Consider the following 26,574-nt stretch of genomic DNA (forward strand, 5'->3'; position numbering starts at 1 on the left):
ACTTCAGCTTCTTTATTGGCACCTTTAAGACAGTGTTAGAAGAGGTGACCTCTCATATTTTTTTCCTTCCTTAAAATTCTATTGAGGAATTTTATTAAATTATAATTTAGAAAAGTCAATATTTTAACATATTAAACAGATTCTTTTTATCACTTTTAAGTCTTAACATGACTTAAATTGTTAGTGAATAGTTAGAATTTGTCAACACAAGTTATTCTAGCATAAAATTTAAGCATGATTAGCTAATACAGCAAATGGTCACCTTATACCATGTCAAAGTTTATGATGAAAACTTTGACTTCATATGATCCAACTGTCAAATAGCTTTCATATTTCATTTAGGATATTTTGTGTTCATCTAATAAATTTGGAAATATGCATGGCTATTTGTTTCTTTCACATATCTTTCCATATTATTTCTATAAAATAATGGTTTTCATTCTAAGTATTCAGAAGTATAAATATAACACTATGTTATCTATTAAAACTCTGCTATTTCAGTCATTACTATATTTCTTTCCTTATACACTGCACGTGTAAACATAACTTAAAAACACTACAGTCCTGTGGAAATGTAATTTTATGATTACATGAATTATGGACACAGATCAGCTTTTCATATGATTTTAGTGATCTCCAGCAACCTTAAAATGGTAATAAGGAATGTCATTGTCATTGAGATTTACTTTAATTATTCAAAAATATTCACACAGAATTTGAGCAGTGAATAGTTAAAATTCAGGTAAGTTAATATGTATCTTAAATCTAATTCTGATATTTAAATTTTTAAAAATCAGAGTAAATTCTATTTAGGATAGAAATAAGTTGTAAACTTTCATGTGTTTACTTTTTTGAAAAATAAATAAATAAACCATTTATTAGCAAGCTGTACATTAGCAGTTTGACCTGTAGTTGAAACTGGGTGGGGACATACTGAAGAATCCAATCTTCATATTTTAAATGAGACACAAACTTTTCTTTGAAAGATGCATTATTAAGAAATAAAGTCATTCTAGTAGGAACTACTCTTCTGTTGGCAAAAGACGGGGAAAGAAAAAAAAAATCATTTACACTTCACACTTAATGTGTGACAATAATGTATTTGTTTCACAAAAGTCATAAAATAGGGAAACTGGTCTTCTGGCTTTAGTCATAAATAAGTTAAGGATGAAAAGGACTTGAAAATAAGATCTTACTTTGCGGAGAAAAAGAGTGAAGTCTCCCTGGAGCCTATTTCCGAATTGACATTCTGCTAAAACAGTTTGACCCACAGTTTTCTTCTTATTAAACCTTTTCCACTTCTGATTTCGTGGCTCAGCTCTAACACCCAAGAAATCACCCACTCCGTGCAAGATGCTAACATGTCTCTCAATCTTTCTGCCTCTCTGTAGATTGCCTCAAAGCGGAGAGATAGATAGTCCACAGCGTCTTACCTAGACGAGGAGGAGCTGAAACGCCGAGGCATGACATGCTTCAACACTCAGCCTAGGAGAGGAGTCCGTCTCCGTTACTTTCTCCAAAATATAAGTTCACATTTCGTGGTTGAGATCATGGCTCTATTCTAAGCGGTTCTGCGCAGTGTGTGATTCTAACAAAAACAGCCTCCGCAGCTGGAGGGAGCCTTAGCCGAAGCCGGAGTCTGTCAAGGCGTTCCTAGTGACTTCTGTCTAGTAAATTCAGACTGATGTTTTGCAAAAGGGGCCTCCACAACCAGGCCCAGATTGCCTGCGAAGCATTTCCTGCCTCTGAGTGGTGTGCGTGTGAGAAAGACTGAGCCGGGAGGAGGGGAGGGGGGAGCCCTGAGGCCGGCGATTTAGGAGTTCTGATTTTACACAGAACTGAAGTGAGTTTGTCAAAACCCTTGAGGTGATTAGCTGGAGAGTCATAAAGCCGTAAAGCCTTTTTCTATCCCACACTGCTTATGGAAAAAAAAAAGATAGAAAACATAGTTCTTTCCTTCCTCTACAACTTTTCCACTGTATTCAGTGTATACACACAATGTAATCAAAATACCTTTGCAGGACTCCTTTCAAAAGATCTTTTAAGGGAGCAAGATGCAGTTAGAGTTTTTTAATACCGTAATTCTTCTAAATTTGAAAACCTTTTGACCGTTCCTTCATTTAAAATGCTGCAGCCAGATTACACACCGTACCTGAGATCTGTTAAGTGAGATCCTAGGAATCCAGCAAACAGAACGTTTTCTTCAAGATCTCTGATCCCAAGAATCCTTCCCGGAAATAAAGTAGTTTGTGTCAGGGCCCAGGCAGCCTTGCTTCTGGCCAGAATCCTCCAGTCACACACATCTAGTGCTGGAAAAGCAGAAGACAGACTCCATCTTGATCCTATTACAGTCTTGCTGACATTAACCACTTGCAACTGCTTCCATCCCGCAGAACACCGTCTGGGACTCACATCTCTCAAGCAGCTCACAGTATCTGTATCCTTCCTCCGACACAAATGTTGTGAACTATCGTCTGTTTATCTTTTCTGCTTTCTTGTGCCTCCACTGGATGACTTCCTCCTAGCTGCTCTAGGCTGGGAACTTGACTACCATTTGGTTTTGATTAAAACCAGACAGCCAACTCTGGAGAATGTAGGGAATAAGCTAATGGAAACAGCAAGTATGGCTTTAATTAGTGCGTCAATTAATAATAGATGTTCGCTCCTCTTATAATAAGATGACACAAATATCAAGGCAGAGGAAGCGCAAGTCGTTTCAGGAAAGAAGTTGCACCAGTTCTTGCTTTATGACCCAGGATTCTCTTTGGGGAAAGTGGAAGGAAAGAAGAGTGCTGTGGCCTTGGGACATCCAGGTTGTGTAGAGGCGGGTGCAGCAGGCTGGTTGTTTATACCAGAGAAACAGGAAACAGCATCTCTGAGTTTAATTATCTTGCTTGGTTGAAACTGTTCAGTAATGCCTCCCTTCTACTTTATTTACAATCAATGGATTCTCTTGCGGTTTATGACATAAGTATTTCTTTCAGGGATTAGTGATCAGATTAACCTGATCATTGGGTCTACACGGGGCTTGCAACTACCCAGAGATTTCCAATAATGAGAGGAACAATCCCAATTTATATATGATAAAAGAGGAACTTAAAAAGGGATATAAGAAATATTAAACCTATTAGCCCTAGATGTATGTGATACATCTCTGAAATTGTAAGCAGTTTTCATTATTCACATTTATTCTTTAATTTTTATCAAGACTGACAGACACTTAGATAGCATAATGATCATGTTTTGAGTACTTCCTGATACTCCTGAGTAGATGACAAGTCAGAGTATTATGTTCTAGCCACTATTTCTTTTCTTATTTGGTAGTTAAAATCTCTCAAAGTTAGTGCAAAGCATGGACTATCAGAAATATCAAACCCAATGCTTAACATTTGGTTTGTATGTTAAATTTGGTTAAAATGGTAAGTGGCAGGGATAACATTTTATACATAATTTTCAGATGAAGAGCATTCAGATAACCTGGAGGGAGAAGCAATTTTTAGGAGTTTATCTCAAAATATTACTGATTAAAAAATGGGCATTTAGATTCCTTGAAGTTAACCTTCAGCCACAAGAAGGAAGTCCACAACTTCATAAATTCTTTAAAGGGTCATTTATGTTCATATTCAAAATACTTCCACTGAAACTATTTAATCTTCCCAACTATCATTGTGTGTATTCTTATTTTTATCTTACAGATGAAGTATTAGAAATTTATGAGAGTAATTTTCTCACAATCAAATGATGGACAGTAGCCAAGTCTACTTTGGAACCCAAATTTTCTAACTGTAACACCCTGAGTTCAACTGTCTCTCTTGACTCTCTCTTAATTGCTGTGTGAAACTAGGAAGACTTCTTAAACTCTCTGAGTTTCAGATTCCTTGTTATAAATAAGGACAATTCCACATAACTCCCAGATTGGAAAATAGGATTAAATTTATATACAGATATATTTATAAATTTATCTCTTTCCCTTCAGAAAACACTGGAGCAGAATGGAATGAGAATTGATGTAAGTTCTTTCCTAAAATAACTTGTGTATCTCTATACCTATCTGGTTGTAGCTCTGCCTCTGGTAACAGAGGGCACTCAATAAACAGTCTCACTCCGCTAATTCTTCTTGAGTAGATTCTCCTCCTGAGTACTATAATCCCCCTCTTGTATAATTTAGCCTTGTTTCTGTTTATATTGGCCTGAGGAAACAACAAAACCCTGTTCACATAGATTTATAAATGGTTTTTTAGATATCCAGATACTCTTATTAGTAATTTTCTCCTTAACGTTCTCTTCCCTAAACAAATAAGACTTCATGATTTACTCTATTATTTAGAAGGATTACTTCCCAAATCTTTAATCACTCTTCTTTATTTTTCATCCTTCAGTTGCCTGACTCCAAACAAATCCCAGAACTTATATACTCATAAATGCTTTACCAAATATGAGGATAAAGATAACTAATGAGATCGTTTCCTAAATATTTAACGTAGTGTCAGGCACATAGAAGGGGTCCAAGATATCTGTCCTCTTCTCCTATCCACTTGTAAATCTCAATACAAAACTCCTTTAAATGTTTGCATATTATTCAGCTAATAAAATATGGTAGAGGGGCAGTTAAAAAGTTGAAAGCAAAGTATCAGGAAAGGACTCTGGCTCCAAAACTAACAATCGTGATGACCCTATTCGAATTACTTATCCTGCATAAACCTTGGTTTTAGTCTCTGGATCTAAGGGTTTTTCAAAATTAGAGATGATAGTCCATGTCAAGTCATTAGACTTTATGGCTGGTGTGGCAGTCATTGTTATCTAGAATTATTTTTACCATTTAAATAATTGCCTTTTTCATGTTTGCATCTCTATTCTATGATTGTTTTCCTGAAGACTTGTATCTACTGAGCTCAGTTAAATGTATACATTTGGAACAACTTTATTGGTGGAGCAATTAGGTACTTTTTTTTTTTCTTTAAGAAAAAGGAATTGCAGAATGAGGATCATAAGCTATTGTGAAGATTAGCTTTTTTTCCATGCTGTTATTGTTGTTCAGTCACAAAGTTGTATCTGACTCTTTGTAACCCCATGAACTGCATCATGCCAGGCTTCCCTGTCCTTCTTCCCATGTACTAGGATCTAAATAATAAACACTGGCTATGATTGGATAGCTAATCCTCAACTATCATTGGGAAATTTAAATCTGCACTGTTATAGAATTGTTCAAGGACTCTAAAGTCCAACAACCTTTTGATTGTGCAAAGTGGGACCTATCCTTTGAAAATAGTGTTTAGCCCTTTATGAATTGAGTACCAAACATCATTAATTCAGCACTCACATTTAACATTTGTGATAGTGTGAGTATAAGCAGGCTTTTATTTTTCGGTTTTAGTGAAAGAATAGTGTCCTAATAGTAATGAACTTAAAATTAATATAGAGAGTGTCTTTAAAGCACTTTAGAATTGTCCACACAAGTATATGCTGTTCTTAGTCACTCAGTCGTCTTCAACTCTTTGCAACCCCACGGACTGTAGCCCTCCAGGCTCCTTTGTTCATGGGGATTCTCCAAGCAAGAATACTGGAATGGGCTGTCACGCCCTCCTCCAGGGGATCTTCCTGACCAAAGGATTGAACTCCTGCCTGTTGCATTTCCTGCACTGGCAGGCAGATTCTTTACCTCTAGCGCCACCTAGGAAGCTATGAAGAAACTGTCTATGAAAACTGATCGTTCAAAAATCGACGTAAAAGCTTTGCTTGCAATTTATTGAAGTAACCACATGTGTGTCAGAGCAATAAAGATGTAGTATTTGATAGATTTCTAGTTATTTTTTCAGCAATATTTACATGTACTTTCTTCCAATAGGCTCATTTTGATAGACACATACCCATGTAGGAAAAAAATACAATTTTGTAGTTTTAATAATCTGCATATGCATATTAGTTTTGGATCAATGTTGTCAATGATCCAAATTTGGTTAGCTCTTGATAAATGTTGATTTTTTATTTTTTATCACTGATTTTTTATCAATGTAATTTTGGTTAGTTTTTGGATCAATGTTGTCACACTTTTGATACCACATTTTGCCAAACATTTAGTATTCATCCAGAAGAATTTATTAAAGGAACACAAGTTTGACATTAAACTGACAAAAGTAGCAAAACCGTATAAATTCTCCAAAACTCATTATATCTGCTTTTTGGATTATTATATACATAGCTTCCCTTCATTGAAAATGATTACAACTCAGGAATAGCTTTGAAAAAAAGTATACTGATAAATTTCCAATAGAAATTAAAACATAAACTTAGAACACATTAAAAAAAAAAAGGAAGAAAGAAAAACTACACTGGCTCAATATATATGGTCTCCGAAAACATTGAATCTCCCTGCCTGTTCAAAAAGGCCAGGATATTCTTAGAAGCATGAAGATCCCAAGGCGTGAAAGATACTTAAGAGAGGTCTAGGTGTGCCCAGCTAGTGGAGGCGAAGGTTAGTTTTATGTTCCACAAAGATTTGTTCTGTATGAAAACTTAGGCTAACATGGCCATTCGGTACTCTTTAGCATCCTTGTTGAGGTTAATATAACGTTCTCTGAAATTCTCATTTCCTTGTATCTTCAGTCTATTCAAAAAATGTTTCCTCTTCTCTTTAGGCTAAAAGCTCATGCTCTCTCTAGCTTCTCTTGTCATCCTTTCAAATGCTCTTATTGTTCTTGTACATTGTCTCTTGCACCCTCTGTTTGCCTGGAAAAGGTGAAACTATCTGTGTCCAGATTTCTTCATAAAACTCATAAAACTTCTGCTCCAGTTAAATCTCTACCCTTTGAGAGTCATTCCACCTGACTCCTTATCCTATACTCCAGCATCCAGGGCAGCGTCCTCAGTATACCGCTGGAGGGGGAGCGGCAGGGATGGGAGTCATGAACTTGTTACCAAGGCTTGTAGCCTTGAAGGGGTATCTGTTCAATTTCTGTTAAAATACAAGTATACTTCTCATATTTGTCTCTTTAAAACCTAACCACTGGAAAGCCTCAGAATACTTATCGAGTGACATACTTAATATCTGTCCCCACACTCAAGCAATATTTACTTTGTATTTGCTATATTCATGGTACTGTTCTGTGCATGTAGAAAATATCATTAAACACCCCCCAACCAAAAGGGAAAAAAGGACTTTGCCCTCACAGACCTTAAAATGGAGGGTAGAGGGTTAGTAATGCACAACAAGCATAAGTACATAAATTATCTAGTATGTGAATAATTACTAAGGGAAGCAGAAAATGCAGAGCATGATAAAGAATATGAGGAGTGAGGGACAATCATGTTACAGAATTAACTAAGGGATATCAGGGGAAATCTCTCTCAGGAACGTTTTAGTAAAAGTTTTAAAAGGAGAGGGAGATGGCCATATAGATATCTGAGGGTCATAGAGTCTAGGCAGTGTAAACAAGATCTTAAAAAAGAGTGTGCCTGGCAGTTTCCCCAAATAGCAAGGAAATCAATGAGGCTGGGATGGAAGGAGGAAAGGGTAGAGAAGGACAAGATGCACGCAGGAAGGTAAGGAAGAGTGAGTTAGTTAGGTGGTATCTTGTAAGGACTTTGGCTTTGATTCTGAAAATAGGTGCCCTGGCAAGGCTGAGTGGCAAGATCTGCTTTACACTGGAATGGGGTTACTCTGGCTGCTGTATTAATAGGCTGAGAGGAATTAAGGGTCAAAAAAGGACCAGGTAGGAGGTTACTTTGGAAATCCAGGTGAGAGACATGAGGGGCTTTGATGGAGGCGATGAGAAAGGTGAACTTTTTTCAGTGTGTGATGCCAAGAGATCTTTCCTGAAGAATTAGATGTGCTACATAAGAAGTAAAAGTGGAGGTATCTTGGTGTATTCTGCATACAAGGTCTTTATCAGATGATTTGCAAATATTTCTTCCCAGTTTAATTTGTCGTTTCATTTTTTAACAGTGCCTTTTATAAAGTGAAGTTCTTAATTTTGAGAAAAGAAAAATATAAACAAATTTTTTCTTTTGTGGATTGTGTTTCCAGTCTCAAGGCAAAGAAATTAGGTTTCATCGCCCGATCTAAGATCACAAAGATTTTCTTCTATATGTTATGCTGGAAGTTTTATGGCTTTAGATTTTACATTTAGGCTCTTTGATACATTTAAAGTTAATTTTTTTATATGCCATAGTAAGAGGGTGGATTAAACTTTTTTTTTTTTGTAACGAGGATACCCAGTTGCTCCAGTGCCATTTGTAATAGCTTTCCTCCACAGAATTGTCTTTATCCGTTTAACAAGAATCAATTGACCAAATATGTGATGTTCTATTTCTTGACTCTATTCTGTTCCATTGACTTATTTGTCTATCTCTTATGCAATACCACATAATATTCATTACTGTAGCTTTATAGTGGGATTTGAAATAAAGTAGTATAAATATTCTAACTTTGTTCTTCTTTTTCAAAGTTGTTTGGACAATCTAGGACGATTACACTTCTATATGAATCTTAGAAGCAGCTTGTCCATTTCCATGTAAGTGCTTGCTGGAATTTTGATCAATTTAGGGCAGAAGTAACGTCTTAATAACATTGTCTTCTGTTTCGTGAACACAATCTGTCTCTTCTTTTATTTAGGTTTTTAGTTTCTCTTACAAGTGTTTCCTTCTTTTCACTGTAATAGTTTTGCACATTTTTGTCAGACTTATCTCTAAGTATTTCATAGTTTTGAGAATATTGTAAATGGTTTATTCCAAAAATTCCATTTCCAATTGTTTATTGCTGTTACATAGAACACACTTTATTTTTGTATTTGAATTTGTATCCTTCAAACTTGCAAAACTCACTAATTTCAGTAGGTTTTTGATGGTCCCTAAGATTTCCAACATAGATTATGTTGCATGGGATTAGATAGTTTTGCTTCTTCTTTTTCAATGTGAACATTTTAATTTTTTAATTAATTAATTTTGGCTGTTTTGGGTCTTCGTTGCTTTGCACAGGCTTTCTCTAGTTGCAATGAGCAGGGACTGTTCTTGGTTGCAGTATATGGACTTCTCACTGCTGTGGTTCTCCTGTTGCTGAGCACGGTCTCTAGGCACACAGGCTTCAGTAGCTGTGGTTCAGGGGCTTAGTTGCGCCACAAAATGTGGAATCTTCCCGAACCCGGAATTGCCTGCATTGGCAGGCAGATTCTTTTCCACTACACCACCAGGGAAGTCCTGTTACTTTTTTATTTGTTGTTGTTGTTTTATTCCACAGGCTAGAATCTGCACTACAATGTTGAATAACATAGGTGAAAGTGAACAGTTTTGTCTTGTCTTGGGTCTAAAGAAGAAAGCATTTGGACTCTTACCATTAATTATGATATTAGCTGCAAGGGTTTTTTGTTTGTTTTTTTTTTTTGTAGATGTTCTTTATCAGATGAGGGAATTTCCTTCCATTTCAGTGGTTCTCAACCAGGAGTAGGATTTTATTTAATAAGGATGTTTACAGATGTTTGGAGATATTTTTTGGTCATGCAACTGAACAGAGTGGTGCTTCTGGCTCCAAAATATACTGTAATGCACAATTACAGTTTGCCACAACAAATGATTATCTGATCAAAAATGTCAGGTTCCCACAGCAAATAATTATCTGACCAAAATGTCGACCATGTTGAGGTTGAGAAACCCTTCCCTACTTCTAGTCTGTTGAGAGTTCTTTTTAATCAGGAAATGATACTTCAATCCAAAATAGATTTTTCTGAATAAGATTTTTATTTTTTAGTCTGTATAAAGTTTTTATAAGTCTGTTAATAATGCTGCATGTCATCAATTGATTTTCAAACTTTAAACAAATCTTCCATTCCTGGCATAAACCATTGTTGTTGTTCTTCACTCTCTGTCATGTCCGACTCTTTGTGACCTCATAGACTGCAGCATGACAGGTTTTCCTCTCCATCTCCCGAAGCTTGCTCAAATTCACGTCCATCGAGTCAGTGATGCCATCCTACCGTCTCATCTTCTCTTGTCCCCTTGTCCTCCTGCCTTCAATCCTTTCCAGCATCAAGGTCTTTCCCAATGAGTCAGCTCTTCGAATTAGGTGGCCAAATTTTTGGAGCTTCAGGTTCAGCATCAGTCCTTCCAGTGAATATTTAGGGTTGATTTCCTTGGATTTCCTTGCAGTCCAAGGGACTCTCAAGAGTCTTCTCTAGGACCACAATTCAAACACACCAATTCTTTGGTGTTCAGCCTTCTTTATGGTCCAGCTTTCACATCCATACATGACTACTGAAAAACCATAGCTTTGACTATATGGACCTTTGTCAGCAAAGTAATGTCTCTGCTTTTTAATACACTGTCTAGGTTTGTTGTGGCTTTTCTTCCAAGGAGCAAACATCTTTAATTTCATGGCTGCAGTAACCGTCTGCAGTGATTTTGGAGCCCAAAAACTTTGTCATGATGTATATTTTCTCATATACTATTGACTAACTTACTAAAATATTGTTAAGAATTTTTGCAGCTATGTTCAAAAGGGTTAACAGTATGTTATTTTCTTGTTATCTTTGTTGTTGATTTCTAATTTAATTTCATTATGACTGGAGAATCACTATGGATGATTTGAATTTTTATTGAGTTGTTTTATGGCTAAACATATAGTTCATTTGAAAAGAATGTGGGTTTTTCTTTTTTAGTAATGTTTTTATAGATGAAATACATGATCAAAATCTAGAGAACTGAAAAACTTTCACCACTATTCTGTCAAGCAGGAATGAAATAGCATCTATTATATGTAAACTGGAGGTATATAATCAAAGAACCATTAGTTTCAATGGGTTATCAGCCTTGATAGAAGTGATATATAAGCCATTAGTAATAAAGAACACAATTAGAAGTGAAAGGTTGCTTCTCAAACTCTTGCAAAATGTTGATAATCTGTTCGGTTATCCAATAGGAGAAGTTCCCATTTGTATAGTATCACTTCTACAGCCTGATCTTAATTTATTTTCTTGGGTAAAACAATATACAACAGTGTTTTCTTTCATAAATTGCAGTGACCAGTTTCCATTTTGTATAAGAAGAGAAAAAAAATTTTAAACTTTAAAATTAATGTTTTCATGAAATTATATATATCTCATTTTAAGTTGAAGGAACGTATGTTGGGCAGAATGGAGCAAAACCATTGCCAAAATTCAAATGTTAGAAAAATAGTTCAAAAGAGTTTGTAAAACATGTGTCACAATGGGTTTCCTCTATCTTTATGTTGGAAAGTTGAATTTCACTATGAAAATAATCCTATTGTGGAATAAAATATAGGAGAGTTTCCTCTCCTTATATTAGGTATTCGTGGGTCAAAATGGAGTGTCAATTACAGTTGCCAAGTTCCTATGTAGACAAATGAATCAGAGAAACACAGTAGCTATTTTATTTGGGGCCTTGCTGAGCTGCAAGATTTTTAATGAGTTAAAATAATATTTTGGGTTTTGAGAAGAAAGTGTGAACTATCAAAAACACAGACATTTGACTTTAAAGTTTAGGGCAAAAACAACTCCACATGCTAAGTCATCTTGAGCAACAGACACACTGAACTTGGAAACAGAATTCCCTGAGTGATGGGCCCCAGGCCTGTTTTCTTTGGGCTCTGCATCAGGGAAGCCAGTCTGATGATACTGAAGCTCATGAGAGAGGAGTCTTCTATCACTGGCATGTATCTCAAAACTTTACATGTAAGAAAAATTGTTTTACCGTATGTCTGTATAGCCCATGGGTTTCCCCGCAGTGCAGGAAACACGGGTTTGATCCCTGGATCGAAAGATCCCCTGGAGAAAGAGCTGGAAACCCACTCCGGTATTCTTGCCTGAGAAATCCCATGGACAGAGGAACCTGGCAGGCTACTTACTCCATGGGGTTGCAAGAATCAGACATAACTTAGTGACTAAATCACCATATAGCCCATGCCAGAATGACTATTTGCTTCTTTTTTAGATGGGAAAATAATAATAATGATAATTACTGTTAAAAACTAAATTGGATAGAAACCACAGCATGTACAGATATATAAGCAAATAGAATAAGTGAATTAGAAATATTTAAAGAAATGGATCAAATAATTGTGTTAGCCTCTTTTTTGCCAAGAGGTGATTAGGAAAAAAGTATTAAACACAACAAATGTTTTTGTTACCTACAGCAAGACTCACGGCTTCCCTGGCAGCTCAGGCGGTAAAGAATCCACTTGATTCTTTACAATGCAGGATACCTGGGTTTGATCCCTGAGTCAGCAAGATCCCCTGGAGGATGAAATGCTACCCACTCCAGTATTCTTGCCTGGAGAATCCAGTGGACAGAGGAGCTTGGTGGGCTACAGTCCACAACTGAGCAACTAACACACACTCACAGCAAGGCCCACTGTTGTTAGCAATTTTAAAGATAATTGTGACAATTTAAATAAAATTGAAATAATTACTTTATAATATAATAAATAAAAAATTTAGACATGCATACACTTTGCAAGCATTTGGTACTGTTTTATTTTCCATTTTAAGTGAAAGTCATTTTAACATTTCTCTCCAAATGTTTGTTATCCTAAGGCCTAATTCTAATAATATCTACTTCTCTGTAAATGCCTTTCCAGATGACCCAAAAATTATACGTAACTACTCTTTTCTTTATTTTCTTTTAATATTGTACTTGCTTCCCTGCTGACTCAGACAGTAAAGAATTTGCCTGCAATACAGGAGACCCAGGTTCTATCCCTGGGTGGGGAAGATCCCCTGGAGAAGGGAATGGCAACCCACTCCAATATTCTTGTCTGGAGAATCCCATGGACAGAGGAGCCTGATGGGCTACAGTCCATGCGATTGCAATGAATAGGACATGACTGAGCAACTAACACACAATACTGTATTTATACCTCTTTTCAAACATGCCTCTTGTTTGGGGACTATTGTAAGGGAGATTTGCTAAAGAAATACCCTAAATTAAAGACTGATCTTTGCCATTTAGAGAGATCATTTCTTGTAACTGAAATAAAAATTTCAGGATGGAAGAAAGAAGATAAATAAGAAAAAAGGGAACATCTGTCGTGCAAGAAAGATGAAACAGCAAAATTCTAGAAATTAATGGGATATCACTGCCAAAAGCCTAGTTTTTCCTGTGTTGTAAATATATGTTACTGTCCTGCCTGCTAAGATGAATCATATCTGATTCTCCTGTTCAAGTTCCATGTCCTACTTACAATTTTATTCCTAACACTACACAATTAAGAGCTGGGGGTGGAGCATGGAAAGTTATCAGGGAATCACATTTGAGCATTAGTTTAATTAGATTTTTTCCTCCTATCCATAGGAACAGGAATTTTGATTAGTGTGGACTGTGGGGAGGAGGGTTAGGAGAACCAAGGAGGGTAATTTAGAACAAGGGGCATGTGTGGGCAGAGTGGGATTGAGCAGCTGGTCTATAATGACACTTTGGGGCTTATGGGAAACCAGAGTGAAACATGATGGCACCTAAGGGATTGAAGTTAAAAGTCAAAACAAAACAAAAAGGGCTATTTTGCGACCTTATGTGTAGTTGAGCAGTGTGCGACTTTTCTTTTTTCATATCATATTTAAATGCTTTTTCTATGTTGTCTGTGCTTATCATAAACTTACTGGTGTCGCAAGGTTAATACACCCATTTCTTGAGAGAAATAGAATTATGAGATAATACAAAAAGAAACTTAGTTACTGCTGAGTTTTAAAAATTCCTTGAAATGGAAACCACAAAGGAAATTCTTAGCTGCTTCTCTAAGGGATGGCGGAAATTGGTAGGACAAGATACTCAGTTCTGGTTTTTGCTTTCATTCTCCGAAGACATTTCTGTGTTTCTTGGCTCCATGTCTGTATATGTGTGTATGTGTGTGTGTGCGCGTGTGTGTATTTCCAGGGACATGTAGCATATTCTTGAGCCAGACCACATGCCTATGAGTCAAAACTTCAGCCTGGGTTTGTCTTAAACCGTGAAGCTCTGGGTGTAACCTAACAGAATCTGGCAGGTTGTCTGAATAGTTCTTTCACCACTTGACCCAAAATATAGTAAATCAGATGACATATTGTTCCAATTTTACGTTAGTACTCATATTTTAATAAGGAAAGGAAGAGTGTGTTCTATCAAGATTTTCAAATACCAACAAAATCTAGTTTCAGATCCAAGCTATTACGGAATCAAATATTGGAGTCAATTTGCTTTTTTGTTTTATGTATGTCAGTATTTTAGCATTTGCTATGGATTGCACTGTGCACCCCACCCCCCAACACACATACTCCAAATACATATTTGGAAGCCCTAACTCTGTAATGTGTCATATTTGGATATAATTAGATTTAGATGAAGCCATGAAGGTGGAACCCTTTGTGGGATAATGATGGGACTAGAAACCTTGTAAGAAGAAAGAGAGAGAAAGACAGCAGAGGTCACTCTCTGCCATGTGAGGACCCAGGACACACAGGAAGTCATTTGCACACCCAATAAGGAAGAGGGACCTGATCAGAAACCAAACTGTCCAGCACCTTAATCTTGGATTTCTCAGCCTCAGGAACTATAAGAAATAAATGTCCATTGTTAACCCATCCAGTCTATCATATTTTGTTACAGCAGCCTGAAATAATAGAGCATGGTCAAGTTTGGAAGCTTCATTTAAAGTTAAACTCAATACTAGAAACTGAATGTCTATATAAGTAATAGTAGTAGTAATAATGATGATGATGGGATAATGGAATTTTATGACTTACCCTTTCTGTCTTGCTAAAATGCCTGGGGCAAAGTAAATTAAGATGAGGGTGAAATTTTATTATTCCTTCTAAGTAAATGTTGGTGCTATAATAGACATTGAGCACATGAACCATTCTCAGCTCTGCTGTCTGTAAGAGGAATTAAAACTTTTTGCACCCCTATTTTAAAAAAAGACTTCACATATATTACAAAGAGGAAAACACCATATATTTCTGCTCCTTTAAAAAATAGATCCAGTTATAGAATTTCAATTAGGTAGGTGACTGTTCTAGTCACTTAGCCAGTTAGTGACAAGGCTTCCTCCTCCCAGCCCAGGGAAAGTTCTTTCAGTCTCAGCATAAAAGCCTAACTGTATCCTATGATGTTTTTCTCATAAATAGTTTGAAATAGAAATAGTTTGTCTGTGCTCAGGATTCATTAAGACCTACTACTACTACTAAGTCACTTCAGTCATGTCCGACTCTGTGCGACCCCATAGACGGCAGCCCTCCAGGCTCCCCCGTCCCTGGGATTCTCCAGGCAAGAACACTGGAGTGGGTTGCCATTTCCTTCTCCAATGCATGAAAGTGAAAAGTGAAAGTGAAGTCGCTCAGTCGTGTCTGACTCTTAGCAACCCTATGGACTGCAGCCCACCAGGTTCCTCCGTCCATGGGATTTTCCAGGCAAAAGTACTGGAGTGGGGTGCCATTGCCTTCTCCGCATTAAGACCTAATTAGAGCTAAAAGAGGCAAGATAAAGTAAAGAAATTTGGGGCTTCTTTCAAAAGCCTGAAGAGACTTTCTTTCCCTCCTTTCTGCTAACACATCTCTTCCCAGGAGGCAATAGGCACTGAACTGCCTATTGGGGTGGAATGGGACTAAGAAAATGAATGGGAAGAGGCTCTTCTAAACTTGATTCCCCCTACAATCTAAGGGATATTTTAAGGATGACTTATCTCTCAGCAGCCCGGTCCATCTGTTTCTTTATTTGTCTACTTACATACACTTCAACTTTTCCTAAAAGGAGGAAGCCATCATTCAATCCTGTCTCCACTTGGAACTCTTAATTCCTGACTCTGTTTTTTGTTACTAAAGCTTTGGGAATCATAACAGATATGCATTGAGTGTTCACTAATTGTCAGACCATATTCTCAGGGCTATACTGGTCTGCTACTTAAACCTGACAACAATCCTAGGAGCTAGGATCTATTAATATGCTCCTTGTATAGATAAGGTAACTGAGGCCGAGGTGTTTAACTAACTTGTCAAACTTCTCACATTGGAAAGTGTTGAACTTCAAAGCACATGCTCTTGACTCCTGCCTTTCTATGTGTGTGTGTTATACTGCTTACTACCCTTTCTCACCCTGTTGACACTTATCCTTCCATTTCTAAACTACTGTGCTTGTCCCTTTACCAAGTTCCTCTCAATATTGGCCTGAAATCATCCAGTAGTATACATCGAAAGGTATAAGATGAATAGAAAGGATAAATATTTTAAATGCCAATTATTTTAAAATTAGATTCCAAGTTGTTTTTGTTCCTTAGTCGCTCAGTTGTGTTCGACTCTTTGGGACCCCACGCACTGCAGCCCACCAGGCTCCTCTGTCCATGGGATTTTCTAGGCAAGAATACTGGAGTGGGTTGCCATCTCCTTCTCCACAGGATCTTCCCAATCCACGGATCAAACCCACATCTCCTGTGTCACCTGTATTGCAGGCAGATTCCTTACCCGCTGAGCCATTAGGGAAGCCAAAGGCATAATTCCATGTGAAAATTTGGAAGTGACCTGTTGAATAAATGTGAATAAATGCTGATAAACTTGGAGTATGCATTAGTTGAAATGCTGTGTGCCATTAATAATGCTTAAATTAGAATACTAATTAATTAAACTGGAAGCAATAAAACCACCATGAAGTAAAAACAAAAACTCACAAAAATCCATCCCATAGAGAGGAATGTTAAAAAAAAAAACAGCAAAATATAACAGTGATTATCTTTGAGTAATAGATCTTGGTGAGATATTTCTGTGTTCTCTTAATTTTTAGTAGTATCTAAGTTTTCCATTCTTGTTTAGTAGCTAAGTTGTGCCCAACTCATTTTTGACCCCATGGACCGCAGCCTGCCAGACTCCTTTGTCTGTGGGATTTCCCAGGCAGGAATACTGGAGTGTAGCCATTCCCTTCTCCAACCCTGGGATCAAACCTGTGTCTCCTGCATTGGCAGGTGGATTCTTTCCCACTGAGCCACCAGGGAAGCCCTAATACTTCAATAATGGAAGGACAAAACACTTTTGAAATCTTGTAGAAATAGTATATGTACAAGAGCTGAGATATCATGATCCTTAGTCAGCAAATACCTGTGGTCTCAGGTAAATAATTTCTTTGGATCTCAGTTTCCTCATTTGTAAAAAGAGCACAAGGGACTAAATATTAATTACAACTCCCATATATCATGCTGTAACTTTCATTTACAGTAACTCTTAAAATCTTCCATGTAGTCATGAAAAGTAGACAATATCAGCTAACTTTTTATGGATGAAAAAGTCGAATTTCTGAGCACTTAAGAAACAAACATTGTGTGGTAAGGACCAAAAATCAAACCCATGTATTTCCAAAGAGGATACCTAAAATCTCCTCCATCACAAATATTTTATATGCTATGTTCATATAGTTCTTATTACTTATGACCTCCTTTCTTCATGTCATTCTTTTGACTATTACCTTCAAATTCCTTCCAAGTTTTTAGGTCTCATTCAATTGATTCTTTCCCATTTATGCTAGCAATTCCTGACTATCTTTCCTTTTTCTCCAAAAAACTGTGTTCAATCAGCCCAGCTGACTGTATATTTTCACCACTTTTGGCACATACACAATGAGGATGTGAAGACCTTACATGTTTGTGTCTGCTCTAACTTCGTTAACAATAAGGACTATATCTTTTGTTGATATTGTATTTAACTCTTACACACACACTTTACCAATTGCAAATCACTAGACAGGTCAGCACATTTTAACTTAGGTTTTGCAGATTATAATAATTTGGAGGATTATACTGCGCATTGTTTTGAAGACCCCGTAAAGTAGCATATATGTTCTGTAAACTTTCAGTGCCTGTATGGTAGGCACCATTTTCCTCCTTTTATTCTCCAATTGCCCTGGAGGTCCTACATGGAAGTTAAGGTACTGACCTCCAGAAAAGTGTGTTTTAGTTGCTCAGTCGTGTCTGACTCTTTGCAACCCTGTGGACAGGTTTCCAGGCTCCTCTGTCCATGGAATTCTCTAGGCAAGAAAACTGGAGTGGGTTGCCATTTCCTTCCCCAGGGCATCTTCCCAACCCAGGGATTGAATCTGGGTCTCCTGCATGAAGGTGAATTATTTACCTTCTGACCCACCACGGAAGTCCCAAACTCCAGAAAAGACACCACCAACCCTACTATCCAGAGATCAAGTTGCCAACATCCGTTGGATCATCAAAAAAGGAAGAAAGTTCCAGAAAGACGTCTATTTCTGCTTTATTGACTATGCCAAAGCCTTTGACTGCGTGGATCACAACAAACTGTGGAAAATTCTTAAAAAGATGTGAATACCAGAAGACCACCTGACCTGCCTTTTGAGAAATCTGTATGCAGGTCAAGAAGCAATAGTCAGAACCGGACATGGAACAACAGACTGGTTCCAAATCAGGAAAGGAGTACATCAAGGCTGCATGTTGTCACCCTGCTTATTTAACTTATATGTAGATTACGCCATGCAAAATGCCAGGCTGAATGAAACACAAGCTGCAATCAAGATTGCCGTGAGAAATATCAAGAACCTCAGATATGCAGATGACACCACCCTTACGGCAGAAAGTGAAGAAGAACTAAAAAGCCTCTTGATGAAAGTGAAGGAGGAGAGTGAAGAAGGTGGCTTAAAACTTAACATTCAGAAAACTAAGAGCATGGCATTTGGTCCCATCACTTCATGGCAAATAGATGGGGAAACAATGGAAACAGTGACAGCCTTTATTCTCTTGGGCTCCAAAATTACTGCAGATGGTGACTGTAGCCAGGAAATGAAAGATGCTTGCTCCTTGGAAGAAAAGCTATGACCAACCTAGATAGCATATTAAAAGCAGAGACATTACTTTGCCAACAAAGGTCTGTCTAGTCAGAGCTATGGTTTTTCCAGTAGTCATGTATAGATATGAGAGTTGGACCATAAAGAAAGTTGAATGCCGAAGAATTGATGCTTTTGAACTGTGATGTTGGAGAAGACTCTTGAGAGTCCCCTTGGACTGCAAGGAGATCCAACCAGTCTATCCTAAAGGAAATCAATGAATCCTGAATATTCATTGGAAGGACTGATGCTGAAGCTGAAATTCTAATACTTTGGCCACTGATGCGAAGAACTGACTCATTGGAAAAGACCCTGATGCTGGGAAAGATTGAAGGCAGGAGGAGAAGGGGATGACAGAGGATGAGCTGGTTGGATGGCATCATAGACTCGATGGACATGAGTTTGAGTAAGCTTTGGGAGTTGGTGATGGACAAGGAAGCCTGGCATGCTGCAGTCCATGAGGTCGCAAAGAGTTGGACATGACTGAGCGACTGAACTGAACTGAACTGAACCCTACTAACCAGGCAAAGAATATGCTCATGTGGATGTTTATCCATCACTGTCTCAACCAGAGACAGGCATTGGCAACCCTCATGCCATTGCCTTCTCTCTCTTGACTTCGAAAACTGAGACCAGTGCTACCATTATTTTGTTGTCTTGGTCTTCCTTAGAGAGTTTAGTTTTTATTACAATAGTTTTGCTGTTGCATCCCTTCCTGCATCTTTGGTAATTGTAATGGAGGAAAATCTAAATGACCTTACACTGAACATCACATCTGCCCCGTGCAACCCTGGCCCACATTCCCATAACTGACCTAACCCTTTTGGACTCTCATTCACCTTTTGATAAGTTATAGGAGATGCCTTATCTCTTCATAATCATTCAATCCATTACTCAACATATAGTTATTGAATGTTCATTATGTGCTAGGTGCTGACCAAGGTTTTGGTCACAGATCAAGAATGAGACAAAGTCCCTTCCTCCTTTTGAAGTTTATATGCTAAAGGGGAACCCAGATATTAAGCAAGTGAGCATATATAACTTGTAATGGTAGCCGCTTCATACAAAACACAGAGAGGAGGCTGACCTGATTCAATAGAGAGGCAAAGGAAGTTAAGAGTTGCCATCCTTACAGGTTATAATCACAGGGAATTACATAGTTCAAAGCTTTGATTTAAAATTATTTAGAGTGATAGGTAAGAGATGTGCGTATTTGTAAGAGTGGTCCAATGAAGGAGGAACGAAAGTCCTAAGAACAAGTTTCTCTATATTCAAAACTTAATTGGAACTTTAACTATATGAAGCAGCAAGGAAATTACACCTATGTTCTGTTTTACAAATGCTCAGATGGATTAAGTGCCTTGCTCCTTGGCAGGTTGTTAGTGAGTCTCAGGGCAGGGCAAACCCAAGTTACATTATCTATAGTCACAGTCTCCATCCACTGTCCCAGGTACCTCTTGATTTCAAAATCATGGGCTGGCCTTGCTCAGGGACCCCTAGCTGTAAGCCAGTAGTGAATTTTATAGAAGAGATATTATATATTCATATGACATGATGACATAGCCATGTATTGAGAGAATTTTCAATCATGTTCTCTTTGCTTCTTTGTAACTATGAAGTATTAGACCATCTGAACTTTAAAAATGTCTCAGTGCATCCAGGAATCTGTTCCAAAATTACCATATTTTTGGAAAGCACGTTATTATGTGTTATAAGATGTAAGGGAATTTTATGTTAAAATTCCAAAATTATTAATATCTTTTTGTGGAATAGCCATTATACTTCTATAAGATTTAGAAAAGATTTACAAAAGAGTTATGCAATTGATAAGGTGGTATGTTTCTGAGTCTTGATGTTTCTCCTTTAAGCACATCATACATTTAGTAAAAAATTTAAACAGTAAGTAAAAACACACTGCTGCTGCTGCTGCTGCTAAATCGCTACAGTCGTGTCCAACTCTGTGCGACCCCATAGATGGCAGCCCACTAGGCCCCGCCATCCCTGGGATTCTCCAGGCAAGAACACTGGAGTGGGTTGCCATTTCCTTCTCCAATGCATGAAAGTGAAAAGTGAAAGTGAAGTCACTCAGTCATGTCTGACTCTTAGCGACCCCATGGACTGCAGCCTACCAGGCTCCTCCATCCATGGGATTTTCCAGGCAAGAGTACTGGAGTGGGTTGCCATTGCCTTTTCCAAAAACACACTAGTCTGCTATATATGAGCACAAACACAGGCTAGAAAGATCTTTCTTGTTTTTGGATCAAGAAAACAAAAACAAGGATGATAAAGGTTCTGTTTTTCCATTAACACAGCAAGAATCACCTTTTGTAGTTGTGTTCTGGTTTGGTTTTTTATACCCGCCACAAAAAATCATGACCATTTGGTCTGTTTAATGTTAGCTAGGCTTAATCATTCTAACACATATTGTCAAACAGTGTGAATGGCAACACTGAATCTCACTGATTGTTCTTTTGTCATTTGGAGCATAACACACCATGGATAATGTGTGCAAAGTGCAAGATTCCACGCTATTTCTTTCAGAAATAATGCAAGTTGTTCAAATTATGAAACATCTTGAGCCAAGAAAGAGAAGTTGCTCAGTCGTGTCCGACTCTTTGCAGCCCAATGGACTGTAGCCTACCAAGCTCCTCTGTCCATGGGATTTTCCGGGAAAGAGTACTGGAGTAGGTTGCCATTTCCTTCTCCAGGGGATCTTCCTGACCCAGGGATAGATCCCAGGTCTCCCAGTTGCAGACAGATGCTTTACCATCTGAGAACACCAGGGAAGCCAGGTTTCAGTTTAAAAAGTACACACAAGCTATGAGATTTTGACCTGTTTAGGCAGAAACGCGGCCGAGAGGAGCTACGCCTCGCCCAAGGTCAGGGATGGTGACTGAGAGTGCCAGGCTGTGTCGGCACAGGAGCAGCCAAGAGGAGCTACCCCACATCTGAGGTCAGGGGCGGCGGCCAAGAGGAGCAACCCCAAGTCCAAGGAGCAGCGGCTGCATGGGAGCAGGAGGGCCGAGAGGAGCTACTCCACGTTCAAGGTCAGGAGGGGTGGCCATGAGGAGATACCCCTCGTCCAAGGTAAGGAGCAGTGGCTGTGCTTTGCTGGAACAGCTGTGAAGAGATACCCCACGTCCAAGGTATGAGAAACCCAAATAAGACAGTAGGTGTTGCAAGAGGGCATCAGAGGGCAGACGCACTGAAACCATACTCACAGAAAACTAGTCAAACTAATCACACTGGACCACAGCCTTGTCTAACTCAATGAAACTAAGCCATGCCATGGGGGGCCACCCAAGACGGATAGGTCATGGTGGAGAGGTCTGATAAAATGTGGTCCACTGGAGAAGGGAATGGCAAACCACTTCAGTATTCTTGCCTTGAGAACCCCATGAACAGTATGAAAAGGCAAAATGATAGGATACCGAAAAGGGAACTCCCCGGGTCGGTATGTGCCCATTATGCTACTGGAGATCAGTGGAGAAATAACTCCAGAAAGAATGAAGGGATGGAGCCAAAGCAAAAAGAATACCCACCTGTGGATGTGACTGGTGATAGAAGCAAGGTCCAATGCTGTAAAGAGCAATATTGCATAGGAACCTGGAAGGTCAGGTCCATGAATCAAGGCAAATTGGAAGTGGTCAAACAAGAGATGGCAAAAATGAACGTCTACATTCTAGGTCTCAGCGAACTGAAATGGACTGGAATGGGTAAATTTAACTCAGATGACCATTATATCTACTACTGTGGGCAGGAATCCCTTAGAAGAAATGGAGTAGCCATCACGGTCAACAAAAGAGTCCGAAAATGCAGTACTTGGATGCAATCTCAAAAACGACAGAATGATCTCTGTTCATTTCCAAGGCAAACTGTTCAATATCATGGTAATCCAAGTCTATGCCCTGACCAGTGATGCTAAAGAATCTGAAGTTGAACGGTTCTATGAAGACCCACAAGACCTTTTAGAACTAACCCCCAAAAAGATGTCCTTTTCATTATAGGGGACTGGAATGCAAAAGTAGGAAGTCAAGAAACACCTGGAGTAACAGGCAAATATGGCCTTGGAGTACTGAATGAAGCAGGGCAAAGGCTAATAGAATTTTGCTAAAAGAACACACTGGTCATAGCAAACACCCTCTTCCAACAACACAAGAGAAGACTCTACACATGGACATCACCAGATGGTCAACATTGAAATCAGATTGATGATATTCTTTGCAGCCAAAGATGGAGAATCTCTATACAGTCAGCAAAAACAAGACCAGAAGCTGACTGTGGCTCAGACCATGAACTCCTTATTGCCAAATTCAGACTGAAATTGAAGAAAGTGGGGAAAACCACTAGACCATTCAGGTATGACCTAAATCAAATCCCTATGATTATACAGTGGAAGTGAGAAATAGATTTAAGGGACTAGATCTGATAGACAGAGTGCCTGATGAACTATGGACGGAGGTTTGTGACGTTGTACAGGAGACAGGGATCAAGACCATCCCCTTGGAAAAGAAATGCAAAAAAGCAAAATGGCTGTCTGAGGAGGCCTTACAAATAGCTGTGAAAAGAAGAAAAGCAAAAAGCAAAGGAGAAAAGGAAAGATATAAGCATCTGAATGCAGAGTTCCAAACAATAGCAAGGAGAGATAGGAAAGCCTTCCTCAGCCATCAATGCAAAGAAATAGAGGGAAACAACAGAATGGGTAAGACTAGAGATCTCTTCAAGAAAATTTGAGATACCAAGGGAATATTTCATGGAAAGATGAGCTCGATAAAGGACAGAAATGGTAGGGACCTAACAGAAGCAGGAGATATTAGGAAGAGGTGGCAAGAATACACAGAAGAATTGTACAAAAAAGATCTTCATGACCCAGATTATCACGATGGTGTGATCACTCACCTAGGGCCAGACATCCTGGAATGTGAAGTCAAGTGGGCCTTAGAAAGCATCACTATGAACAAAGCTAGCGGAGGTGATGGAATTCCAGTTGAGCTATTTCAAATCCTAAAAGATGATGCTGTGAAAGTGCTGTACTCAATATGCCAGCAAATTTGGAAAACTCAGCAGTGGTTACAGGACTGGAAAAAGTCAGTTTTCATTCCAATCCCAAAGAAAGGCAATGCCAAAGAATGCTCAAACTACCGCACAATTACACTAACCTCACATGCTAGTAAAATAATGCTCAAAATTCTCCAAGCCAGGCTTCAGCAATATGTGAACCGTGAACTTCCAGATGTTCAAGCTGGTTTTAGAAAAGGCAGAGGAACCAGAGATCAAATTGCCAACATCTGCTGGATCATGGAAAAAGCAAGAGAGTTCCAGAAAAACATCTATTTCTGCTTTATTGACTATACCAAAGCCTTTGACTGTGTGGATCACAATAAACTGTGGAAAATTCTTCAAGCGATGGGAATACCAGACCACCTGACCTGCCTCTTGAGAAACCTGTATGCAGGTCAGGAAGCAACAGTTAGAACTGGACATGGAACAACAGACTGGTTCCAAATAGGAAAAGGAGTACGTCAAGGCTGTATATTGTCACCCTGTTTATTTAACTTATATGCAGAATACATCATGAGAAACACTGGGCTGGAAGAAGCACAAGCTGGAATCAAGATTTCCAGGAAAAATATCAGTAACCTCAGATATGCAGATGACACCACCCTTATGGCAGAAAGTGAAGAGGAACTCAAAAGCCTCTTGATGAAAGTGAAAGTAGAGAGTGAAAAAATTGGCCTAAAGCTCAACATTCAGAAAACGAAGATCATGGCATCCGGTCCCATCACTTCATGGGAAATAGATGGGGAAACAGTGGAAACAGTGTCAGACTTTATTTTTTTAGGCTGCAAAATCATTGCAGATGGTTATTGCAGCCATGAAATTAAAAGACGCTTACTCCTTGGAAGGAAAGTTATGACCAACCTAGATAGCATATTCAAAAGTAGAGATATTACTTTGACAACAAAGGTCCATCTAGTCAAGGCTATGGTTTTTCCAGTGGTCATGTATGGATGTGAGAGTTGGACTGTGAAGAAAGCTGAGTGCCGAAGAATTGATGCTTTTGAACTGTGGTGTTGGAGAAGACTCTTGATAGTCCATTGGACTGCAAGGAGATCCAACCAGTCCATCCTAAAGGAGATCATTCCTAGGTGTTCTTTGGAAGGACTGATACTGAAGCTGAAACTCCAGTACTTTGGCCACCTCATGCAAAGAGTTGACTCATTGGAAAAGACCCTGATGCTGGGAGGGACTGGGGGCAGGAGGAGAAGGGGACGACAGAGGATGAGATGGCTGGATGTCATCACCAACTCGACGGACATGAGTTTGAGTGAACTCTGGGAGCTGGTGATGGACAGGGAGGCCTGGCGTGCTGTGATTCATGGGGTCGCAAAGAGTCGGACACAGCTGAGCAACTGAACTGAACTGAACGGAGGTACAAGACTAGTGCAGAGTGAGAGCAGCTATGGATAATAATGACAACAGCAAGAATTAATTGTTTTTAACAGTACAGGGCTTCCCTGTATCTCAGATGGTAAAGAATCTGCCTACAATGCAGGAGACCCGGGCTCAGGAAGATGCCCTGGAGAAGGCAATGGCAACCGATGCCAGTATTCTTGCCTGAAGAATTCCATGGACAGAGGAGCCTGGCAGGCTACAGTCCATGGGGTCGCAAAGAGCCAGACATGACTGAGCGACTAACACTACTACTAACAGTAATAGCAGTAACAGCCAACTCGTGAAAGCTTAGTATGTCCTATGCTCTGAACTAGGCATTTGGCATCAGTGGCCACATTTAAAGATTCCATGAAGTGTAATAAAAATAATTAAAATTATTTTTGAAATAATTTAAATAATTATTAAATAATTGAGCACTCACTATGTGCCTAAGACGTTATAGGATTATATCATTTAATTTCACAAAACGCTTCAAAGCTCTGCAGGGAAATAGGCTTTTTTTTTTTTAAAATATCAAGGTTTGATATAACTGACATATAACCTTATATTAGTTTCCATTGCACAACAGAATGATTTCGTATTTGTATAAATTGTGAAATGATCACCATAATTAGTTAATATCTGTCACCACACATAATTAAAACAAATTTTTGTGTGATAAGAACTTTCAAGATTTACTTAGTCAACAACTTTCAAATATGCAATACAGCATTATTAACTACAGTCTCAAATGCTGGCAAGTGGGAGCAGAGATCATTACTAGGGTCCCCTGAGCGTGGATACCACCTTTTCCCTCCAGCTGAGGAAGGGGAATTGCGAGCTTGAATGTGGATCCAGAACCCAGAGAAACTAGTCTGTAAGCATTCTTGAAAATGGTAATATATTTATGTTGGACAGGCCCTTCCGGAATGATGATGTAGATACTAATTATGAAAGTATAGCAGAACATCCAGAATTAGAGTTTCCTGATCTGGTGACACCCTACTCTGCAGGTGGCAGATGGTGTCAAGGGCAGCTGTGTGCCCTTGGTAAGGATGAAAAATTCAACAGGACACAATCCCAGGTTGCACTTACTCTCATGCTGTGTGGCCCTCTTGCTTCAGAGATGTTTTGAGTGTGTACTTGGGCTTCCCCTGTGGCTCAGCTGGTAAAGAATCCGCCTGCAATGAGGGAGACCTGGGTTCAATCCCTGGGTTGGGAAGATCCCTTGGAGAAAGGAATGGCTACCCACTCCTGTATTCTGGCCTGGAGAACTCCATATACTGTATAGACCATGGGGTAGCAAGGAGTCAGACATGACTGAGTGACTTTCACTTGGCT

General features: G+C 38.8%; 1 protein-coding gene and 1 long non-coding RNA gene across 11 annotated transcripts in view; one reads left to right on the forward strand and one right to left on the reverse strand.

The window, feature by feature from the left end:
• The window catches only part of DLC1 (DLC1 Rho GTPase activating protein), a 434,550-nt gene extending 431,814 nt beyond the window's left edge, over window positions 1-2,736 (reverse strand). For 4 of the 10 annotated variants that reach the window (XM_055567233.1, XM_055567235.1, XM_055567234.1 and 1 more), the window contains exon 1: window positions 1,434-1,762. The gene's annotated coding sequence lies outside the window, so the exon portion shown is untranslated. Of the gene's footprint in view, window positions 1-1,433; window positions 1,765-2,152 lie in introns of those variants that run through there. The other 6 variants (XM_055567227.1, XM_055567229.1, XM_055567239.1 and 3 more) reach the window with 4 other exon arrangements.
• The window catches only part of LOC129643108 (uncharacterized), a 48,897-nt gene continuing 24,815 nt past the window's right edge, over window positions 2,493-26,574 (forward strand). Inside the window, exons 1-2 of the long non-coding RNA XR_008710082.1 lie at window positions 2,493-2,621; window positions 3,977-4,009. This is a non-coding gene — a long non-coding RNA (uncharacterized LOC129643108). The remainder of the gene's footprint in view (window positions 2,622-3,976; window positions 4,010-26,574) is intronic.

Source organism: Bubalus kerabau, chromosome 2 (genome assembly GCF_029407905.1).
Source record: "Bubalus kerabau isolate K-KA32 ecotype Philippines breed swamp buffalo chromosome 2, PCC_UOA_SB_1v2, whole genome shotgun sequence".
Taxonomy (NCBI): domain Eukaryota; kingdom Metazoa; phylum Chordata; class Mammalia; order Artiodactyla; family Bovidae; genus Bubalus; species Bubalus kerabau.